General features: G+C 42.1%; 1 protein-coding gene across 1 annotated transcript in view; it reads right to left on the bottom strand.

Annotated features, from left to right (window-relative positions):
- Nucleotides 1–20,680, bottom strand: part of SIPA1 (signal-induced proliferation-associated 1) — a 217,161-nt gene extending 196,481 nt beyond the window's left edge. Inside the window, 1 exon segment of the mRNA XM_053719981.1 lies at nucleotides 20,561–20,680. The gene's annotated coding sequence lies outside the window, so the exon portion shown is untranslated.
- Nucleotides 20,681–26,107: the final 5,427 nt, after the last annotated feature.

Here is a 26,107-nt window from a genome sequence, read left to right as displayed (position 1 = left end):
ACCGTGATACAGACAGGACGGGGCTATGAGTGTGTCCCTCACACTGCAGGTGACAAAGTGACGCAGACAGGAGGGAGCTATGAGTTGTCTCTCACACCACAGGTGACACAGTGAAACGGAGCTATGAGTGTGTCCCTCACACTGCAGGTGACACAGTGACACAGACAGGAGGGAGCTATTAGTGTGTCTCTCACATTTTTGGTTACACAGTGACACAGACAGGAGGGAGCTATGAGTGTGTCTCTCACACTGCAGGTGACACAGTGACACAGACAGGAGGGAGCTATTAGTGTGTCTCTCACACTGCAGGTGACACAGTGACACAGACAGGAGGGAGCTATTAGTGTGTCTCTCACACTGCAGGTGACACATTGACAAACACAGGAGGGAGCTATGAGTGTGTCTCTCACACTGCAGGTGACACAGTGACACAGACAGGAGGGAGCTATGAGTGTGTCTCTCACACTGCAGGTGACACAGTGACACAGACAGGAGGGAGCTATGAGTGTGTCTCTCACACTGCAGGTGACACAGTGACACAGACAGGAGGGAGCTAAGATTGTGTCTCTCGCACTGCAAATGACACAGTGACACAGACAGGAGGGGACTATGAGTGTGTCCCTAAAACTGCAAGTGACACAGTGACACACACAGGAGAGAGCTATGAATGTGTCTCTCAAACTTCAGGTGACACAGTGACACAGACAGGAGGGAGCTATGAGTGTGTCTCTCACACTGCAGGTGACACAGTGACACAGACAGGAGGGAACAATTAGTGTGCCTCTCACACTGCAGGTGACACCGTGATACAGACAGGACGGGGCTATGAGTGTGTCCCTCACACTGCAGGTGACAAAGTGACACAGACAGGAGGGAGCTATGAGTTGTTTCTCACACCACAGGTGACACAGTGAAACGGAGCTATGAGTGTGTCCCTCACACTGCAGGTGACACAGTGACACAGACAGGAGGGAGCTATTAGTGTGTCTCCCACACTTTTGGTTACACAGTGACACAGACAGGAGGGAGCTATGAGTGTGTCTCTCACACTGCAGGTGACACAGCTGACACAGTGACACAGACAGGAGGGGCTATGAGTGTGTCCCTCACACTGCAGGTGACACAGTGACACAGACTGGAGGGAGCTATGAGTGTGTCCCTCTCACTGCAGGTGACACAGTGACACAGACAGGAGGGAGCTATGAGTGTGTCTCTCACACTGCAGGTGACACAGTGACACAGACAGGAGGGGGCTATTAGTGTGTCTCTCACACTTTAGGTAACACAGTGACACAGACAGGAGGGAGCTATGAGTGTGTCTCTCACACTGCAAATAACACAGTGACACAGACAGGAGGAGACTATGAGTGTGTCCCTCACACTGTAGGTGACACAGTGACACAGACAGGATGGAGCTATGAATGTGTCTCTCACACTGCATGTGACACAGTGACACAGACAGGAGGAGACTGTGAGTGTGTCTCTCACACTGCAGGTGACACAGTGACACAGACAGGAGGGGGCTATTAGTGTGTCTCTCACACTGCAGGTGACACAGTGACACAGACAGGAGGGAGCTACTAGTGTGTATCTCACACTGCAGGTGACTCAGTGACACAGACAGGAGGGGGATGTGAGTGTGTCCCTCACACTGCAGGTGACACAGTGACACAGACAGGAGGGAGCTATGAAGGTGTCTCTCACAATGCAGATGACACAGTGACACAGACAGTATGGGACTATGAGTGTGTCCCTCACACTGCAGGTGAAACAGTGACACAGACATGAGGGAGCTATTAGTGTGTCCCTAACTCTGCAGGTGAAACAGTAACACAGACAGGAGAGAGCTATGAGTGTGTCCCTAACACTGTAGGTGACACAGTGACACAGACAGGAGGGAGCTATGAGTGTGTCTCTCACACTGCAGGTGACACAGTGACACAGACAGGAGGGAGCTATTAGTGTGTCTCTCACACTGCAGGTGACACAGTGACACAGACAGGAGGGAGCTATGATTGTGTCTCTCACACTGCAAATGACACAGTGACACAGACAGGAGGGGACTATGAGTGTGTCCCTAAAACTGCAAGTGACACAGTGACACACACAGGAGAGAGCTATGAATGTGTCTCTCAAACTTCAGGTGACACAGTGACACAGACAGGAGGGAGCTATGAGTGTGTCTCTCACATTGCAGGGGACACAGTGAAACAGACAGGAGGGGACTATGAGTGTGTCTCTCATACTGCAGGTGACACAGTGACACAGACAGGAGGGAACAATTAGTGTGCCTCTCACACTGCAGGTGACACCGTGATACAGACAGGACGGGGCTATGAGTGTGTCCCTCACACTGCAGGTGACACAGTGACACAGACAGGAGGGAGCTATTAGTGTGTATCCCACACTTTTGGTTACACAGTGACACAGACAGGAGGGAGCTATGAGTGTGTCTCTCACACTGCAGGTGACACAGCTGACACAGTGACACAGACAGGAGGGGCTATGAGTGTGTCCCTCACACTGCAGGTGACACAGTGACACAGACTGGAGGGAGCTATGAGTGTGTCCCTCTCACTGCAGGTGACACAGTGACACAGACAGGAGGGAGCTATGAGTGTGTCTCTCACACTGCAGGTGACTCAGTGACACAGACAGGAGGGAGCTATTAGTGTGTCTCTCACACTGCAGGTGACACAGTGACACAGACAGGATGGGGCTATTAGTGTGTCCCTCACACTGCAGGTGACACAGTGACACAGACAGGAGGGAGCTATGAGTGTGTCTCTCACACTGCAAATGACACAGTGACACAGACAGGAGGGGACTATGAGTGTGTCCCTCACACTGTAGGTGACACAGTGACACAGACAGGATGGAGCTATGAGTGTGTCTCTCACACTGCAGGTGACACAGTGACACAGACAGGAGGAGACTGTGAGTGTGTCTCTCACACTGCAGGTGACACAGTGACACAGACAGGAGGGGGCTATTAGTGTGTCTCTCACACTGCAGGTGACACAGTGACACAGACAGGAGGGAGCTACTAGTGTGTATCTCACACTGCAGGTGATTCAGTGACACAGACAGGAGGGGGCTTTGAGTGTGTCCCTTACACTGCAAGTGACACAGTGACACAGACAGGAGGGAGCTATGAGAGTGTCTCTCACACTGCAGATGACACAGTGACACAGACAGTAGGGGACTATGAGTGTGTTCCTCACACTGCAGGTGACACAGTCATGAGGGAGCTATTAGTGTGTCCCTAACTTTGCAGGTGAAACAGTAACACAGACAGGAGAGAGCTAAGAGTGTGTTCCTCACACTGCAGGTGACACAGTGACACAGACAGGAGGGAGCTATTAGTGTGTCTCTCACACTTTAGGTAACACAGTGACACAGACAGGATGGAGCTATTAGTGTGTCTCTCACACTGCAGGTGACACAGTGACACAGACAGGAGGGAGCTATGAGTGTGTACCTCACACTGCAGGTGATGCAGTGACAGAGACAGGAGGGAGCTATGAGTTTGTCTCTCACATTTCAGGTAACACAGTGACACACACAGGAGGGAGCTATGAGTGTGTCTCTCACACTGCAGGTGACACAGTGACACAGACAGGAGGGAGCTATTAGTGTGTCTCCCACACTGCAGGTGACACAGTGACACAGACAGGAGGGAGCTATTAGTGTGTCTCCCACACTTTTGGTTACACAGTGACACAGACAGGAGGGAGCTATCAGTGTGTCTCTCACACTGCAGGTGACACAGTGACACAGACAGGAGGGGGCTATTAGTGTGTCCCTCACACTGCAGGTGACACAGTGACACAGACAGGAGGGAGCTATGAGTGTGTCTCTCACACTGCAAATGACACAGTGACACAGACAGGAGGAGACTATGAGTGTGTCCCTCACACTGTAGGTGACACAGTGACACAGACAGGATGGAGCTATGAGTGTGTCTCTCACACTGCATGTGACACAGTGACACAGACAGGAGGAGACTGTGAGTGTGTCTCTCACACTGCAGGTGACACAGTGACACAGACAGGAGGGAGCTACTATTGTGTATCTCACACTGCAGGTGACTCAGTGACACAGACAGGAGGGGGATGTGAGTGTGTCCCTCACACTGCAGGTGACACAGTGACACAGACATGAGGGAGCTATGAGTGTGTCTCTCACACTGCAGATGACACAGTGACACAGACAGTATGGGACTATGAGTGTGTCCCTCATACTGCAGGTGACACAGTGACACAGACATGAGGGAGCTATTAGTGTGTCCCTAACTCTGCAGGTGAAACAGTAACACAGACAGGAGAGAGCTATGAGTGTGTCTCTCACACTGCAGATGACACAGTGACACAGACAGTATGGGACTATGAGTGTGTCCCTCATACTGCAGGTGACACAGTGACACAGACATGAGGGAGCTATTAATGTGTCCCTAACTCTGCAGGTGAAACAGTAACACAGACAGGAGAGAGCTATGAGTGTGTCCCTAACACTGCAAGTGACACAGTGACACAGACAGGAGGGAGCTATTAGTGTGTCTCTCACACTGCAGGTGACACAGTGACACAGACATGAGGGAGCTATTAGTGTGTCCCTAACTCTGCAGGTGAAACAGTAACACAGACAGGAGAGAGCTATGAGTGTGTCCCTAACACTGCAAGTGACACAGTAACACAGTCAGGATTGAGCTATGAGTGTGTCCCTAACACTGCAAGTGACACAGTAACACAGTCAGGAGGGGGCTATGAGTGTGTCCCTAACACTGCAAGTGACACAGTAACACAGTCAGGATTGAGCTATGAGTGTGTCCCTAACACTGCAAGTGACACAGTAACACAGTCAGGATTGAGCTATGAGTGTGTCCCTAACACTGCAAGCGACACAGTGACACACACAGCAGAGAGCTATGAGTTTGTCTATCATTCTGCAGGCGACACAGTGACCAGGCAGGAGGGGGCAATGAGTGTGTCCCTAACACTACAAATAACACAGTTATATAGACAGGAGGGGGCTTTGAGTGTGTCCCTCACATTGCAGATGACACAGTGACACAGACAGGAGGGAGCTATGAGTGTGTCTCTTACACTGCAGGTGACACAGTGACACAGACAGGAAGGGCTATTAGTGTGTCTCTCACACTGCAGGTGACACAGTGACACAGACAGGAGGGACCTATTCGTGTGTCCCTAACACTGCAAGTGACACAGACAGGATAGAGCTATGAGTGTGTCCGTAACACTGCAAGTGTCACAGTGACACAGACAGGAGGGGGCTATGAGTGTGTCCCTAACACTGTATGTGACACAGTGACACACACAGGAGAGAGCTATGAGTGTGTCTCTCACACTGCAGGTGACACTGTGACACAGAGATAAGGGGCTTTGAGTGTGTCCGTCACACTGCAGGTGACACAGTGACAGAAAGGAGGGAGCTATGAGTGTGTCCCTCACACTGCAGGTGACGTATGTGTCTCTCACACTGCAGGTGACACTGTGACACAGAGAGAAGGGGCTTTGAGTGTGTCCCTCACACTGCAGGTGACACAGTGACGCAGACAGAAAGGAGCTATGAGTTTGTATCTCACACTGCAGGTGACTCAGTGACACAGACAGAAAGGAGCTATGAGTTTGTATCTCACACTGCAGGTGACACAATGACACAAACAAGAAGGGCTATGAGTGTGTCCCCACACTGCAGAGGACACAGTGACACAGACAGAAGGGAGCTATGAGTGTGTCCCTATGACAATGACAAACACTGCCAGATGTAGGTTTTATCTTCAACATATGCATTATCTTTGAGTACCTATAACAAATATTTCCACTTTCTCACATTTCCCACTTGCATGTCTCTCGCTAACATGGCTCTGCTCTGACCACAGTTTCCTCTCTCGTTACCGGAAGCCCACCTCTTGCGCATGTCAATGTTACATCCTGACAGTGTCAGGAAGTCAGGGACAATGACACAGTGAATTATAGAAAACAATGTGAATTTAAGCAAAACAACATCATAATCAAAAACTAACTAGACTGAGATGAAAGGAGGTGGAGAATAATAAAGAGAGAAATTTTATTATGAGAGATATATGTACTTGCACCATATTTATTCCAAGTTCTTTTTTATTGAAATAGTTTGGCAAACAAATAACAAGGATTAGTCAAGATATAAGGAATATGACAATCTTATATGTAACATAATGACCAGTTCCAGTTAACAACATTAATCAGTAAGAGAAAAAAATTTCTTTTAAAACAAAACAGGGAGTGGCCTTGACGGCCAGAGAGAGGGAAGGGGGAGACATAGAGGAAATGAAAATAAAAGAATTCAGGTAAAATAGAATACAATACATTTGAGTTAAACTGGGTTGAATTGAGAAGTACCAGCTAGAGTAGTCAGAGGGGGTAGGTGTTCTCCTATAAGGATGTCAGTTATGAGAATTCATGTACTCACAAGGAAATAGTTACGTCAGTAGGGGTAATTCACTGACTGATGTTACTGTTTTCGTATATTGTGTCCACATATCTTGGGCAATAAGAAATATGTCTCTGGAGTCTAGCCTGAAAGATCTATACTCTTCCAATTCTATAAGGTCAGTGACTTTGAGTCTCCAAAGTGTTACATTTGGTGGATCAGGAGATTTCCAGGATTTAGCAATGAGGGATTTGGCACTATTTGTGAGAATGCGTAAAAGGATGCTGTGGGCTTTAGAGGGTAGCTTAATATGTTTATTTAAGAGAAATATTAGCCGATCTAATGGTAATGTAAGCTGAAAGATTTTTTCTATTTCTCCTATGAGGGTTCTCCAGTATGAGTTTATGCTGTTGCACCACCACCACATGTGGCCCATGCCACTGCCAACGTGGCCACAGCGCCAACAACGATTACTAGTTGTGGGGTACAATTTATGCAAACGTCTGGGGGTGAGGTACCAGTTATGGAGGATTTTATAGTTCATCTCCAGCATAGCTGCCGAGGATGAAGAAGATTTGGTGTTAATAAAAATAGAGGATGCTGTATGAGGTAGGATGATGACTCCTAGTTCCCTTTCCCAGGACTCAATAGTTCCCGGTAGGTTGCCAGGAGGGGGGTGGGATAGTATAGAGTATATCTTAGATAGGGTGTGATTTAAGGAGATAGGGGAAGATAATAGAGTCTCAAGCTTAGTCTTAGGTCTGAGCATATTGTGTGAATATTTATGTGACGTGATATAATGGTGAAGTCTCCTGTAATGGAACCAGTTATGGGCCCAGTCAAAGTTTAATTCTTGTAGTTTTGCCTGAGAGTGCAGGTGATCGTTATCAGAGAGGTGATGAATCGCCACATCAGGGGAAGGGGTAATATGCAAGGAATGGGTTTTTAGCTCTGTCAGAGAGAACTCAGGGTTGTGTACTAACGAGGTAAGTGGGGAGGGTCTGGATGAAAGGTAAGGATTGGTCACGTTTGCCCTTTCCCATTGAATTAGGGTTTCCTTAGTGATAGGGTTATCTAAGTTCTTAGCTGTGGGTGTGGATCGAGGAGTCCAGCACATGGAATGTAAGTGTAAATCTTTATGTAAGTGTTCCTCAAGCGAGATCCACCTCTTCTGAGTCTTATGGACCCTCCAGTCGAGTATTCGCTGGATGAAAATAGCAGATCTATAAAGCTCTAAGTTAGGGACCCCGAGGCCGCCATGTATACGAGGGGTTAACATTATTCGCTTATTAATCCTTGAGTGACCACCTCTCCGTATAAATGAACTAAATAGTTGTTGTAAATTCTTAAGGTAATGGGGAGGAAGTGGGACAGGGAGGGTTTGTAGCAGGTATAGAAGTCTAGGGAAGGCTGTCATTTTTATGGCATTAATTCTGCCAATCCATGATAGGCGTCTTGAGTGCCACGACGAGAGCTCCCTTTCTAGGGATAGCTTTAGGGGGGCATAGTTTAGATTAAAGATAGTCTCTAAATCCTCGGTGAGGTGGATACCTAGGTATCGTAAGGAGGTTCTACACCTGCGGAAGGGGCAAAGTAGTTCAATTTGTTGAGCAAGAGTATGTGGTAATGAGACACCAATGTATTCTGATTTGGCCTGATTAATGAGGAAATTGGTTAGTTTATTAAAAAGCGAAAGTTCCTCTAGAAGGATAGGGATCGATGTGTCGGGAGAAGTAAGGGAGAACAGCACATCGTCTGCAAAAAGGGATAATTTATAGGTCTCACCACCTATTGTTATGCCTTTGATATCTGGGTTAAGTCTGATCTTAGTGGCAAATGTCTCTAAAAGGCACACAAACAAAAGTGGGGATAAGGGGCATCCCTGCCTAGTACCATTCAAAATCGGGAATGGCGAGGAAAGGATACCATTTAAGGAGATTCGAGCACTAGGGTTCTGGTATAGGGCAAAAATTCTATGAATCATGAGCTCTCCCAATCCCATGGTCTGTAAGGTAGATTTGAGGAAGGACCATCGGACCCGGTCAAAGGCCTTCTCCACGTCGGTGGATAACCAGATCGCGGGAAGGCCTTGTTTTTTAGAATGCCATAAGAGGTGGAGATTGCGGACCGTATTATCTTTAGCCTCCCTGAAGGGGATGAATCCCACCTGATCTTGATGAATTAAGGATGGGAGGTGTTGGTTCAATCTAGTTGCTATCATTTTGGCGTAAATTTTTACATCTGCATTTAGCAGGGAGATCGGTCTGTAGTTGGGAATGGAATCGGGGGATTTATTAGGTTTAGGAATTACGGAGATATGAGCTAGAAGGGATTGGGAAGAGAAACATGTATTATTGTCGATATCGGTGAAATGAGCCAACAGGTAGGGGGCAAGGGTATCTCTAAATTTGGAATAATATGAGTGGCCAAAGCCATCAGGGCCTGGGGCCTTGCCCGGGGGGAAGGAGAGGATGGCGTTCTGTAGTTCTTTTAACGTGAAAGGTGATTCTAGGTCAGATTTTTGTTCTGTCGTCAGGGAGGGGAGATGTAGGGAGGTCAAGTAGTCAGTAATTTCTTCTGGGGAAGGGGGGGTGCCAGTGTTATCTAAGTTATAAAGGTCTTTGTAATATGAACGAAATTGGTTCGCGATATCAGAAGAGGTGGACCAAACCTTGCCTGTTTTGTCTTTTATGGACATAATGTAACCCCTCAAGGCTTTGTTGCGTAGTAGGCGAGCTAATAGTTTACCTTGTTTATTCCCCCCTTCGTAAAACCATCTTCTGAGGAAAAGAGCTCTACGTTTGGCCTCCAAACCCAAAAGGAGGGTTAGCTGACCTTGTTTGTGTTTAATATGTTCGAGTAGGGAGGGGCTATTGGGGAATCTTTTGTGGGAGTCTTGTAGTTTTTCTAATTCTTCTAAAAGGTGTCTAAGTGCAAGGGTGTTTTGTTTATTTCTTTCAGCTTTGATCGCTATGAGCTCTCCTCTAAGTACACATTTGTGGGCTTCCCAAACATTGAGGGGAGAAACGTCTGGGGTGGTGTTAGAAATGAAATAGGATTCCAGAGACTTAGTAATTTGTATTTTAACTATAGGGTCAGATAGGAGTGATTCATCAAGCCTCCACAAACGTTCTTGTCTTTGAGAGGTGGGCCAATTGAGGGAACAGGAGATCATGGCATGGTCTGACCACGTGATGGGCATAATATTAGTGGATTGGACCAGGGCTAGGCTAGTAACATCGATCATCAGGTAATCAATGCGGGAGTAGGATTGGTGGGGATATGAATAAAACGTATAATCTTTGACCATGGGATGATGTATTCTCCAAGCATCATGGACGTTTAGCTTGGAGATGTGAGACTTGATCGCTTTTAGAACCTTCTGGGGGATCGCGGACGATCCCGAAGAACAGTCCAGGTTGGGGTCAAACGCTAAGTTGAAATCCCCTCCCAAAATTAAACTGCCCCTAGATAGTTCAGAGATGGTGTTACAAGATTGAAGGAAAAATTGGGTGTGGCAGGAATTAGGAGCATATATATTGGCGATAGTGACAACTTTATTGAAAAGTTTGCCAGTGATAACAATCAGTCTACCTTCTCTATCCTTGAAGACGTTAGTGATATGGAAGGGGATCTGTTTGCGGATTAGTATTCCCACGCCATTGTGTTTAGAAGTATTTGAGGATAAGAACACTTGGCCGAATTTCCTAAGGGACTGTAAGGGTTCTCTGCCTTTCTTAAAATGAGTCTCCTGTATTAGGATGATATCACTTTTTTGTCTATGGTAGTCTCTCAAGGCTTGGGATCTTTTTTGAGGGGTGTTCAGTCCCTTAACATTATGGGACATTATTTTAATAGATCTAAGGTGTGTGGCCATAGGAAATATTTGTGAGGTCATTCATATTTCTAAAGGTGTGGGATTGAGAGGAGGCAAAATACTTAGTCAGAAGGTGGGAGTATCTGCTAGTAATGTGGATTTGGGGTAAAAGGGCCTTGTGTTTATAATGAGTGGGGGACACATCATTGTGGGTTGAATGTGGAGTTTTATGGTAGCTATAGTGTGAGTAAGTTTGAGGAGAAGCATGATGATAAGTGGTTGACCAATGTTTGAGGTAGTTGGGGTGGCTGGATAGGCTGGTACAGTAAGCATTAGAACATTCAATAACTTGCAATTTAACTATAAAGAACATGAATTCAACAAGTAGAATATGCAAAACAAACAAACATACAAAAGAATGAAAATTCTTCCAACAATAGGTGGTGTGTATTAAGGTTTGTGAGTACACCATTCGGGGGGGAGGGATGATGTCGGATAACCCTAAATGGCATTCAAACATTAAATGACGAAAAATAAGGCATTGTTAGCAACTATAGAAATTAAACTAGAATGGACATATTGGAGTAGCAAAGTGATTAAGAACAAAAACAAACAAGCATAGAAGTCGTTCATACAATACCCCTGGAACAACCTATCATAGAGTCCTTCAGAAAGAAATGTTCCAGTAGAGAAAATGTCCAGAGACAAACCCACGCTTGTGCGCAGTAAGTGTGGATGGTAAGTAGAGGGCCTCAGGTTTCTGCAGCTGAAGATGTAGGGCCAGTCTTGCGTCGTTTAGGTTCTACCCTTGACCAACTCGGTCTTTGTTCTCTGGAAGATCCATCCCTTGAGCAGTCCGGCTCAGGAGTTGGGACAATAATTTTCTCTGAGGGGGGGTCAAAAGATATGTTGAGTTTCCTGGATATATCCTCCAAGTCAGAGAAGTTTTTGTAAATGATCTGTCCTCCATTGATAATTAAGCTAAAAGGGAAGCCCCATCGATATTTAATACTTTTTTCCTGAAGAACTTTGGTGATGAAGCGAACCTCTCTTCTGCGCTGAATTGTCTGGGGACATAGGTCTTGATAGATCTGTAAATTGTGGTTATGGAAAAGGATTGTCCTCCTAGTTCTAGCGGCTTGCCAGATCTCCTCCTTGGTGGTAAACTTTAAAAATCTGATAATAACATCCCTGGGAGGTGCCGGGGGTCTTGCAGGAGGCCTGAGGGCCCTATGGATTCTCTCGATGTCATCATGTTGTATGGGAGGAGCTTGAGGAAGTAGGACATGAAAGAGCTCAGTGACATAGGCCCTAAGTTGCTCTTGAGAAACATCCTCAGGTATTCCCCTAAGTCGCAAATTGTTCCTCCGCCCTCGATTTTCGAGGTCCTCAATTTTATCATTCAGATTTTGCAGCATAGAGTCTTGAATAGATATTTGTTGGGAATTCAAGCTAACCATGTTATTAAGGTGATCATGTCCCTCTTCTAAGAATTCCATCCTAGAACCAAGGTCATTAAGATCCTTCTTTAGGTCTTTGATTTCGTTTTTAATAAAATTCTTCAAGTCGGCAATATCCGATTTAGATGGGAGACCAGCAATCTGGGACTGAATAGACTGCAAGGGGTCTTGTGTGTTATTGGCAGCGGGGTTAACAGGAGTGGAATCTGTGGCCTGCATAATGGTCATGCCAGTAGTATCTTGTGGCTGGAAAAAGGATGATACTGAAGGGCCAAGCTGGTTTAATTTGCCTTGTTTTTCAGGTTTATTACCCTTCCTGCCTGCCATATTGGGAGTAAAGATGGCATGGATAGGAAGGGGAGCAAGAATGCCTGGCTTAGATTATGAGATTGATAGTGGTTAGGGGAGACTAGGTGGCAGTAATTGTAACGGCCTTGAGGAGCACGTGGCAGATTGGAAGGCAGTGGAGGCAGGCCGCGGGGCCTATGAGTAAGATTGTATCACTAGGCCTCAGTATCCCCGGGGGGAAATGCTGTGTTCTAGCCGGTTCTGTAAGATGTGAAATAGTCCAGTCTACCCCTGTGCCTCCCCGCTAGTCTTATTCGGGTTCAATGAGAGTAATTATAGTGTTATGCTTGCCTGAGCCTGTGACCGCAGTCTGCTGTGTCGTTGCGCTCCCCCGATGCAGCCGTGATTTCTGATGCAGCTCCCTGTCACAGCTTTTCATCTGTTGCGTGTCAGTGATAGCGAGACTCCGAACACTTTAGACAGGGTGGATGAGGTGTTGGTATATCGCGGGGATCCCACGAATCAGTCTGAGTCGATTGGGGTTTGAGGGGTCAGGGTATTACATCTGGCGGCAAGATGGCGGTAAGATGGCGGCCGCAGTCGTATAGCAAACAGCCTCAGGTTCCGCCAAAAATGACTTCAGCAAATTAATTATAGTCCATAAGTAGGGCCAGTTGATGCTAGGTTTTTGGTAAGAGTAGGAAAGTCCATATTTAGTATGAAATGCCCATTTAGATGCCAAATAGGGACCAACAGTTCCGGAGCTCAGTCACACAGCGTCCATGCTCCAGCACGGCGAAGCTCCGCCCCCGTACTTGCACCATATTTAAATGTGGATTCACCCCATGATCCTATATTATTCTATAAAAGCTACTGATACACCCCAGGATCCTGTATCATTCTCTATAAGCTACTGATACACCCCAGGATCCTGTATCATTCTGTATAAACTACTGATACACCCCAGGATCCTGTATGATTCTGTATAAGCTACTGATACACCCCAGGATCCTGTATCATTCTGTGTAAACTACTGATACACCCCAGGATCCTGTATCATTCTGTATAAACTACTGATACACCCCAGGATCCTGTATCATTCTGTATAAACTACTGATACACCCCATGATCCTGTATCATTCTGTATAAACTACTGATACACCAAAGGATCTTTTATCATTCTGTATAAACTACTGATACACCCCAGGATCCTGTATCATTCTGTATAAACTACTGATACACCCCAGGATCCTGTATAATTCTGTATAAACTACTCATACACCCCATGATCCTATATAATACTATAAAAGCTACTGATACACCCCAGGATCCTGTATCATTCTGTATAAACTACTGATACACCCCAGGATACTGTATCATTCTGTATTAGCTACTGATACACCCCAGGATCCTGTATCATTCTGTATAAACTACTGATACACCCCAGGATCCTGTATCATTCTGTATAAACTACTGATACACCCCAGGATCCTGTATCATTCTATATAAACTACTGATAGACCCCAGGATACTGTATCATTCTGTGTAAACTACTGATACACCCCAGGATCCTGTATCATTCTGTATAAACTACTGATACACCCCAGGATCTTGTATCATTCTGTATAAGCTACTGATACACCCCAGGATCCTGTATCATTCTGTATAAACTACTGATACACCCCAGGATCCTGTATCATTCTGTATAAACTACTGATACACCCCAGGATCCTGTATCATTCTGTATAAGCTACTGATACACCCCAGGATCTTGTATCATTCTGTATAAGCTACTGATACACCCCAGGATCCTGTATCATTCTGTATAAACTACTGACACACCCCAGGATCCTGTATCATTCTGTATAAACTACTGATACACCCCAGGATCCTGTATCATTCTGTATTAGCTACTGATACACCCCAGGATCCTGTATCATTCTGTATAAACTACTGATACACCCCAGGATACTGTATCATTCTGTATAAACTACTGATACACACCAGGATCCTGTATCATTCTGTATAAACTACTGATAGACCCCAGGATACTGTATCATTCTGTATAAACTACGGATACACCCCAGGATCCTGTATCATTCTGTGTAAACTACTGATACACCCCAGGATCCTGTATCATTCTGTATAAACTACTGATACACCCCAGGATCCTGTATCATTCTGTATAAGCTACTGATACACCCCAGGATCCTGTATCATTCTGTATAAACTACTGATACACCCCAGGATCCTGTATCATTCTGTATAAACTACTGATACACCCCAGGATACTGTATCATTCTGTATAAACTACTGATACACCCCAGGATCCTGTATCATTCTGTATAAACTACTGATACACCCCAGGATCCTGTATCATTCTGTATAAACTACTGATACACCCCAGGATACTGTATCATTCTGTATAAACTACTGATACACACCAGGATCCTGTATCATTCTGTATAAACTACTGATAGACCCCAGGATACTGTATCATTCTGTATAAACTACTGATACACCCCAGGATCCTGTATCATTCTGTATAAAGTACTGATACACCCCAGGATCCTGTATCATTCTGTATAAACTACTGATAGACCCCAGGATACTGTATCATTCTGTGTAAACTACTGATACACCCCAGGATCCTGTATCATTCTGTATAAAGTACTGATACACACCAGGATCCTGTATCATTCTGTATAAACTACTGATAGACCCCAGGATACTGTATCATTCTGTGTAAACTACTGATACACCCCATGATCCTATATAAGATGGAAAACTGTAATCAAAACAAAAACAGAGGCGCCACATGTGTAGGTCAATGGAAACCACAAAAACCAAACTGGACAAGATACAGGGTACTCACAAACGTGAAGGCACTCTCTTGTGCCTATTAGAAGCAGGCTGGTATTCAATCAGCAAACCAGCTGCCGGTATGAAGGAATCCCCGTCGTGGTGTCTTGTAACAGTGGATCTCCTAAGCGGCAACCCTTGCCTAAATAGCTTCCTATGGAATGGAACAGGGGAGAAAGGCTAAACAGCCCTTGGGTTACTTTAAGGGAGATTTATGAACACACCAGACTTGGTAAGTAGTAAAACTAGCATTTATTATACAAAATAAAATAGCCAGCAATGTAACACATTACAGCTGGTGTATTAAAATCAAATCTCCTATAGCATATAAAGATGTACAGCGACGCGTTTCTCAGGGATAACCCCGTTTCCTCAGGCTTGTATACTCTAACCATGTCTTAATCACCCTTAAATAGGGCTCAGTAACCACATGTTTACAATGAACACTCCCCTTCCTTCACATAAACCAATAGGACCCTTCCTTTCCCCCCACACCCACATGTTGCAGTAATTAGTTGATATTTATAGATTAAATGTACAGTTGTAACTATGTTACTATTTCCCTAAGGGTAGTATTACATATATAGGTGATCATGCGATTTTCCAAATGTAACCTTTTACCGATCGTGTAAGAGCTGGCAACTAAGCCTATGTAAACAAACTATGTCGCTCAAATCTAACTAGCCAATAATAACCAAAAACTGTGGGGCTTGTGTCACAACCTGAATCCGATTGGTTGGAGTTCTAGTCGTATATGGACTACATGTCCCATAATTCCTGCATGTTGGATTCGTGGGTGTGATAAGCATTGAATCGGTGTCATTCGCCGTCTGCTTAGGCGGATGTGATATAGGCGTTAGCATAAAGAAATGGCAATTCATTAGTCAATGCAAAAACACACCCACGAGTACGACTGGTCACTGCAGTGTAAATGGTCTGCCATCTGATTGGCCAACACTGTCAATTCGCCGAACCTTATTAAACTAACAAATATATAGACGGTGACAATAAATAACAATAACTGAATGTATGAATTATAAATATGATGCGTAAAATTCATCTTAAACGGTATATTGTTTCTAAGTGGAAAATAAAAAGTGCGGTGCTAGTGGTGAAAATATATAAACAGAAATTATATCAAATAAAGACTGACATATAATCAGATAGTAATAATAATATAAGTCATACTATATCAATATATGTGTATTTTTGTGAATCCAACTCATGTATACACCCTTTGAAATTTGTTATTTCTTATATGGTTAATACACGCTACAATACTTATGACAATATATCTGTATTTGGTATGTGCACTAATACACCACACATATTACATATATTAATATGATGTGATATCCAAAACTTAATCTGATATCTGTGTATATTAAACCCTATAAATATCCATATCATCGATCGATGGATGTAGAAATGATTAAAGTGGGAAAAGAAAACACCATTAATGTATATTATTAGATGTTGTGTAGTGAAACTAAACATATTGTAAGTGTATAGTGAATGCATAAGTGCTTAAAGTGAGAGTGAATCTAATGCTACTGGAGGGATATCTACTATTCTAAATGTGCATTAATATTAGAATAACAAGTAAGAAAGTGTTGATTTGTTCGTCAATGTGAAAAAAACTATAAGTGTGACCTAATACCTATGCTAAATATAACAACTAAATGTAATAAAATTGTAATGATCATTCCGATCAGTAGTATTAATAGTAATGTATATACATTTGGGAAACCTCACTACTGTGTAAGGTTAAGCAACAAGTGGGGGGTGAAAGTCCGGTGTACAAAATCACTATAAATGACCATAAACATCAGTATGTGGCCCTTTGACCACAGTAAAGAAAATTAATGTGAAAAATGAACAACCAAAAAAATGAAATAAAAAAAATATATAATACTAATAATCAAATTGGAAATCATCCCAAGATATAACCCAATATTAAATGAAAAACTGATAGCATTATGTAACTACAATTGAGTCTATAACCTCATTAAGGCCTGTGGGAAACAGGCTATTGAATTTGAAAATCCAATAGGTTTCCCTTTGTCTGAGTTTGGTAAACCTATTATATAAATTGCTTTTCGGGATGTTTTCAATTGGAGTGATTTTGAATGAACATTTTCCAGATATATAATGTTGACAAGTATGTCTGGATACGCTATGTTTGGATGATTTCACTCAAATGTTCGCTCCATCTAATACAGACCTTCCTACAGGTCCTGCCTATGTACTGTATGCCACATTTGCAGGAAAGCGCATATATGACGTAACTGGAATCACAAGTCATTTTACTTTTAATAGTGAATTTTTCCCCATTGCTATATGACACTATACTGGTTGTTCCATGGGAGATATATTTGCACATGTGGCACAGTCTCTTTCCACATTTATATACTCCCTTTTTACTGAAAATGTGGTTTCCTATCTTTTCTCCTAATTTTGGTGTGTTGGCTACCTTTCTTTTTGTCATAACCACCTTACTAGGGGCTAGTTTCTGTTTGTAGGAAGGTGCTCTTTTAAAAACCAATTTTGGTTGTAGAGGAAGTGTTTTGTTCAAAATAGGATCTTTTAATAAGATCGGCCAGTGTTTCTTTAGAACTTTATTAATGTTTTTATGATTGGAGTTGTATTGTGTAATAAAGAGTGGTTGTTTGTTAAAATTGAACTCTTCTTTGTTCTCATGTTGGTCTGAATTGGAAACTGGTATTAGTAGTTGTTCTCTATTTAGATCCCTGGCTCTCTGAGAACCCTTGTCAATGAGTTCAAGAGGGTACCCCTTCTCTATAAATCTAGATGTTAGAATGGGAGCTTGCTGGTCATATTGTTCTAGTGTGCTACAATTCCTACGTAATCGACAAAACTGGCTATATGGAATGTTGGTCTTCCATTTTGTTAAATGGTTGCTGGAGAAATGTAGGAAATTGTTGCAGTCTACCTTTTTAAAATAGGTAGACGTTGATATATTGCCCCAAGGGTCCCAGGCAAGTATGATATCCAAAAATTCTATCTGGTCCTTTTGTAAGTTATGTGAAAAACTTATACCCATATTATTATGGTTCAAATGTGACACAAATTCTAAAGCTTCCACTTCTGAACCATCAAAAATAAAAATCAAATCATCTATGTAACGGCCATAGAACACCAGATTGCCCCTCCATTGCGAGTTGTAAATATATAGGTCCTCAAATTGACCCATAAAAAGATTTGCAAAGCTGGGGGCAAATCTGGTGCCCATGGCCGTTCCTTTAATCTGTAAATAAAATGTATCCAAAAACTGAAAATAATTGTGTTTCAAAATAAAATTTATAAGTGAAATCAAATATTCTTTTTGTAACCCAGGCATGTAAAGGTCTCTATTCAAATATAACTGTGTTGATCGTATCCCTAAATCATGGGATATGTTTGAGTATAGAGACCCAACATCACATGAGAGCCAAAGATAATTTCCACTATTAAGTTTAATGCCAGATAATTTATTGAGTAAGTCTCTAGTATCTTTGATGTAAGATGGTAAGTTGGTTACGTGCTTCTGGAGATAGATATCTATGTACTCAGACAATTTATCGGTGATACTATTGATACCCGCTATTATGGGCCTACCAGGGGGAACCTTATCATCTTTGTGCAGTTTAGGGAGATGATAATAATAGGGGGTACTGGGGTGATCAGGTGTGAGGTATCTTTTTTCTTTTTTTTCGTAAGAATATCACCCATGAAACCTTGCTCTAGTAAAAGATTAAGTTTCCTGGTAAAGTCAATAGTTGGATCATAAGATAACTTTATATAATATTCCCTATTATCCAAAATACGGTAAGCCTCTTTGATATAGTCTGAATAATTTTGTAGGACTATGCCCCCACCTTTATCCGCCTGACGGATGACCAAATTCTTGTCACCCGTCAGGCTTTTGAGGGCTCTGGCTTCATTGGGCCAAGTTCGTTTTTTCCCCATGATTCTTTTGGGCATAGATTCAAAGTCTTCTAAAACTAATTGCTGGTACAAATCAATATAGGATACCTCCTCTTTGGGTGGATGGAAAGTGGAGGGGGGTGCCAATGAGGTATGAATTATTCCCTCAAACAATTCTTCTGTTAATTGACTAGGGTCATACATTATTACAGATGTGGGGTTTCTGGTTTGTTGAGAATTTAACAAAACCGGAGCCCCTTCAATGTTTTGTTTTCTTAGGGCCTTAATTGCAAAATATCTCTGCAATGACAATTTACGGGTGTATTTATTGAGGTCCACAAACAATTCGAAAATATTATGAGGATTGGGAGGGCAGTATGATAATCCTCTTCCCAACACCCTCACTTCATCATCGGTGAGGCAATGGGAAGAAAGATTAAAAATACCTTTTTTCAGTTTTTGGAGTTTATCTTTTTGGCTGGTTTTCCCTCTCCCTCTCCTTCCCCGTTTGGGTAGGGCCTTTTCTTTTGGTTTGTCGCGGGGTTGGGTCTCCTCCATAGAGGTGCCAAACTGGGGGTTCCTAAAAAAACCTCAGCTGAGGGAGAGGGAATATTATCCATTCTAGATGGGCTGGGCCTTTCATCTCTGGGGTGGTCAAAAGCATTGTCTTGAACTGAATTCAGAACTTGGAATCTATTGGATATGGGAATATAGTTGGGGTTGTTGTATTCCTGGTAGTCAGACATTCTTCTATAGTCTCTATCTGAATGCGATGGTCTATGTGGGTTCCCACTGTTACCCTGATATTGATTCCTATGTGAATACGCTGTGTTCTGATGTTGGTAATTATTAGTATAATTGGTGTTTTGAGTTGTATTCTTATCTGTTACAGCATTGTAATTATGATTGTGATTATTTCTATTCATATTTCTATTTTGTCGTTTGTGGTTTTGAACTACAGTCCAATCACCCTTCTGATGTTTTTAGTTCTATTGTAAGTATAAACCTCCCCTTTGCTGTAGTCGTCCTCATCTCTTTTAAGTTTCAGATTTTTATTGGTTATAATTTCTCTCTGATACTCATCAATTGATTTAATAGTCTGATTATTCAGTTTATGATACTCTGAGTGTTCTTTATGTGCCTCTAATTCCTTCTGGACGGAATCTATCTCTACTCCCACCTCATCTACTAGCTGTTGCCTGTGAGAAATGAGTAAATCAATAAGATTAAAAGAGCATTCATCTAGAATACTATACCATTTTGTCAACAATTCTGCATTATTTTTAAAAGAACAATTCTTAAAAACACGTAGACCCCTGGGAATCTGTTTCTTTTCTTTATATTTTTTTAAAACATCCAAGTCCCACCAATGTCTGTTTTCAATTTTTAACAGATCCTCCAATTTGGAAAACAGACTTTCTATACTAGCACTAGTTGTAGGATCTGTAATGGGTTGTAAACTCCCATCATTACTAGTAGAATTTTGTCTCCTCAATGCTCTTTCAGAAGAATAAAGCATGATGGTAAAGCAGCACTCCTATCAAACCAAAAAATGGGTGAGAATACTATAAAACTGGAAACTCTGTGATAGTGATACCACAGATAACCTATAGGAGGCGCTAATCAACAATAATAAAGGTTACCCAAGTGTAAATATACATTTATAAAAAAAAACCAAAAATTTAAAAAATTATGAAGATAGCAAAATAAAATACAAGAATAATTAAAAGAATTATTGTAATCAACAGATGAATGTATGTATGTATATACACACGTGGCACTGGGTAGTAGCCAATATGAACGGTATAAGTAGACAGTCCCACAAAAGTCCGTATGAGAAAAAAGGCAGCTCTCGGTCTTCACTTCACAAGTGATGCAACTTCTGAGATGGAAAACTGTAATCAAAACAAAAACAGAGGCGCCACATGTGTAGGTCAATGGAAACCACAAAAAACAAAATGGACAAGATACAGGGTACTCACAAACGTGAAGGCACTCTCTTGTGCCTATTAGAAGCAGGCTGGTATTCAATCAGCAAACCAGCTGGCTGTATGAAGGAATCCCCGTTGTGGTGTCTTGTAACAGTGGATCTCCTAAGCGGCAACCCTTGCCTAAATAGCTTCCTATGGAATGGAACAGGGGAGAAAGGCTAAACAGCCCTTGGGTTACTTTAAGGGAGATTTATGAACACACCAGACTTGGTAAGTAGTAAAACTAGCATTTATTATACAAAATAAAATAGCCAGCAATGTAACACATTACAGCTGGTGTGTTAAAATCAAATCTCCTATAGCATATAGAGATGTACAGCGACGCGTTTCTCGGGGATAACCCCGTTTCCTCAGGCTTGTATACTCTAACCATGTCTTAATCACCCTTAAATAGGGCTCAGTAACCACATGTTTACAATGAACACTCCCCTTCCTTCACATAAACCAATAGGACCCTTCCTTCCCCCCACACCCACTTGTTGCAGTAATTAGTTGATATTTATAGATTAAATGTACAGTTTTAACTATGTTACTATTTCCCTAAGGGTAGTATTACATATATAGGTGATCATGCGATTTTCCAAATGTAACCTTTTACCGATCGTGTAAGAGCTGGCAACTAAGCCTATGTAAACAAACTATGTCGCTCAAATCTAACTAGCCAATAATAACCAAAAACTGTGGGGCTTGTGTCACAACCTGAATCCGATTGGTTGGAGTTCTAGTCATATATGGACTTCATGTCCCATAATTCCTGCATGTTGGATTCGTGGGTGTGATAAGCATTGAATCGGTGTCATTCGCCGTCTACTTAGGCGTTAGCATAAAGAAATGGCAATTCATTAGTCAATGCAAAAACACACCCACGAGTACCACTGGTCAGTGTATATTTACACTTGGGTAGGTTATCTGTGGTATCACTATCACAGAGTTTCCAGTTTTATATGATCCTATATAATACTATAAAAGCTACTGATACACCCCAGGATCCTGTATCATTCTGTATAAACTACTGATACACCCCAGGATCCTGTATCATTCTGTATAAACTACTGATATACCCCAGGATCTTGTATCATTCTGTATAAACTACTGATACACCCCAGGATCCTGTATCATTCTGTATAAGCTACTGATACACCCCAGGATCCTGTATCATTCTGTATAAACTACTGATTCACCCCAGGATCCTGTATCATTCTGTATAAGCTACTGATACACCCCAGGATACTGTATCATTCTGTATAAACTACTGATACACCCCAGGATCCTGTATCATTCTGTATAAACTACTGATACACCCCAGGATACTGTATCATTCTGTATAAACTACTGATACACCCCAGGATCCTGTATCATTCTGTATAAACTACTGATACACCCCAGGATCCTGTATCAATTCTATATAAACTACTGATACACCCCAGGATCCCTGTATCATTCTGTATAAAACTACTGATACACCCCAGGATCCTGTATCATTCTGTATAAACTATGATACACCCCAGGATACTGTAACATTCTGTATAAACTACTGATACACCCCAGGATCCTGTATCATTCTGTATTAACTACTGATACACCCCAGGATCCTGTATCATTCTGTATAAGCTACTGATACACCCAGGATCCTGTATCATTCTGTATAAACTACTGATACACCCCAGGATCCTGTATCATTCTGTATAAACTACTGATACACCCCAGGATCCTGTATCATTCTGTATAAACTACTGATACACCCCAGGATCCTGTATCATTCTGTATAAACTACTGATACACCCCAGGATACTGTATCATTCTGTATAAACTACTGATACACCCAGGATCCTGTATCATTCTGTATAAACTACTGATACACCCCAGGATCCTGTATCATTCTGTATAAACTACTGATACACCCCAGGATCCTGTATCATTCTGTATAAACTACTGATACACCCCAGGATCCTGTATCATTCTGTATAAACTACTGATACACCCCAGGATCCTGTATCATTCTGTATAAACTACTGATACACCCCAGGATCCTGTATCATTCTGTATAAACTACTGATACACCCCAGGATCCTGTATCATTCTGTATAAACTACTGATACACCCCAGGATCCTGTATCATTCTGTATAAACTACTGATACACCCCAGGATCCTGTATCATTCTGTATAAACTACTGATACACCCCAGGATCCTGTATCATTCTGTATAAACTACTGATACACCCCAGGATCCTGTATCATTCTGTATAAACTACTGATACACCCCAGGATCCTGTATCATTCTGTATAAACTACTGATACACCCCAGGATCCTGTATCATTCTGTATAAACTACTGATACACCCCAGGATCCTGTATCATTCTGTATAAACTACTGATACACCCCAGGATCCTGTATCATTCTGTATAAACTACTGATACACCCCAGGATCCTGTCATTATATAGAGAACTACTGATAACACCCCAGACTATTGACTACTACACCCCAGGATACCATGCTTATACTACCTTGATACACCCAGGAGCCTGTATCATTATAACTCTGATACACCCAGGATCTGTATCATTCTGTATAAACTACTGATACACCCCAGGATCCTTTATCATTCTCTATAAGCTACTGATACACCCCAGGATACTGTATCATTCTGTATAAACTCCTGATACACCCCAGGATCCTGTATCATTCGGTATTAGCTACTGATACACCCCAGAATCCTGTATCATTCTATATAAACTACTGATACACCCCAGAATCTTGTATCATTCTGTATAAGCTACTGATACACCCCAGGATACTGTATCATTCTGTATAAGCTACTGATACACCCCAGGATCCTGTATCATTTCTGTATAAACCTACTGAATACTACCCCGGATCCTGTATCATTCTTTATAAACTCTGATACACACCCAGGATCTTTATCCATTCTCTATAAGCTACTGATACACCCCAGGATGCTGAATCATTCTGTATAAGCTTACTGATACACCCGGATCCTGTATCATTCTGTATAAACTCCTGATTACACCCCAGGATCCTGTATTCATTCTGTATAAACCTACTGATACACCCCAGGATACTGTATCATTCTGTATAAAATACTGATACTCCCCAGGATCCTGTATCATTCTGTATAAGATACTGATACACCCCAGGATACTGTATCATTCTGTATAAGATACTGATACACCCCATGATACTGTATCATTCTGTATAAGATACTGATACACCCCAGGATACTGTATCATTCTGTATAAGCTACTGATATACCCCAGGAATCTGTGTTATTCAGTATATGCTACTGATTTATCCCAAGAGCCTATATAAATGTGTGAACAAGGCGAGTTTTGTCCATCCAGGTTTGTCAATCCACCTTATTTTGCTGACCTTCTAATTTACTGAGTATCAGTAATGTAATTGGTAATTTGCATTTTCTAATCTGTCACTGATCCTTTCTTAAAAGAGCATATAAAACAGTTACCAAAAACCTGAGAGACAAAGTGAGAGGACGTGCGCTGGTCATAATACTTAGAAGACTTTGTGCCACAACAGAATGGCAGCATAACAAAGTGACAAAAACACTGTGTGACAGGGACAGAGGTCAGCTGGGCAGTATGATACCACTAACATCAAAGGTGTCACCAGAACCACCTGCAGCATTGGATCCACTTGGTGACAGCGAGGAGACAGAAGAGAGTGGTATGTGTGCCCAGTGTGTGTTATGTTACCTATACAGTATGTGTACTCACTGTGTGTTATGTTACCTATACAGTATGTGTGCCCAGTGTGTGTTATGTTACCTATACAGTATGTGTACTCACTGTGTGTTATGTTAACTATACAGTATGTGTGCCCAGTGTGTGTTATGTTACCTATACAGTATATGTACTCACTGTGTGTTATGTTACCTATACAGTATATGTACTCACTGTGTGTTATGTTACCTATACAGTATGTGTACTCACTGTGTGTTATGTTACCTATACAGTATGTGTACTCACTGTGTGTTATGTTACCTATACAGCATGTGTGCCTACTGTGTGTTATGTTACCTATACAGTAAAGTGTACTCACTGTGTGTTATGTTACCTATACAGTATGTGTACTCACTGTGTGTTATGTTACCTATACAGTATGTGTGCCTACTGTGTGTTATGTTACCTATACAGTATGTGTACTCACTGTGTGTTATGTTACCTATACAGTAAAGTGTACTCACTGTGTGTTATGTTACCTATACAGTATGTGTACTCACTATGTGTTATGTTACCTATACAGTATATGTACTCACTGTGTGTTATGTTACCTATACAGTATGTGTACTCACTGTGTGTTATGTTACCTATACAGTATGTGTACTCACTGTGTGTTATGTTACCTATACAGTATGTGAACTCACTGTGTGTTATGTTACCTATACAGTATGTGTACTCACTGTGTGTTATGTTACCTATACAGTATATATACTCACTATGTGTTATGTTACCTATACAGTATGTGTACTCACTGTGTGTTATGTTACCTATACAGTATGTGTACTCACTGTGTGTTATGTTACCTATACAGTATGTGTACTCACTGTGTGTTATGTTACCTACACAGTATGTGTACTCACTGTGTGTTATGTTACCTATACAGTATGTGTACTCACTGTGTGTTATGTTACCTATACAGTATGTGTACTCACTGTGTGTTATGTTACCTACACAGTATGTGTACTCACTGTGTGTTATGTTACCTATACAGTATGTGTACTCACTGTGTGTTATGTTACCTATACAGTATGTGTACTCACTGTGTGTTATGTTACCTATACAGTATGTATACTCACTGTGTGTTATGCTACCTATACAGTATGTGTACTCACTGTGTGTTATGTTACCTATACAGTATGTATACTCACTTGTTATGTTACCTATACAGTATGTGTACTCACTGTGTGTTATGTTACATATATAGTATGTGTACTCACTGTGTGTTATGTTACCTATACAGTATGTGTACTCACTATGTGTTATGTTACCTATACAGTATGTGTACTCACTGTGTGTTATGTTACCTATACAGTATGTGTACTCACTGTGTGTTATGTTACATATACAGTATGTGTACTCACTGTGTGTTATGTTACCTATACAGGATGTGTACTCACTATGTGTTATGTTACCTATACTGTATGTGTACTCACTGTGTGTTATGTTACCTATACAGTGTGTGTACTCACTGTGTGTTATGTTACCTATACAGTATGTGTGCCTACTGTGTGTTATGTTACCTATACAGTATGTGTACTCACTGTGTGTTATGTTACCTATACAGTATATGTA

Source organism: Bombina bombina, chromosome 7, assembly GCF_027579735.1.
Source record: "Bombina bombina isolate aBomBom1 chromosome 7, aBomBom1.pri, whole genome shotgun sequence".
NCBI classification, from domain to species: Eukaryota; Metazoa; Chordata; class Amphibia; order Anura; family Bombinatoridae; genus Bombina; species Bombina bombina.
The sequence above is the reverse complement of the archived record's forward strand: the minus strand, read 5'-3'. Positions and strand labels throughout refer to the sequence as shown.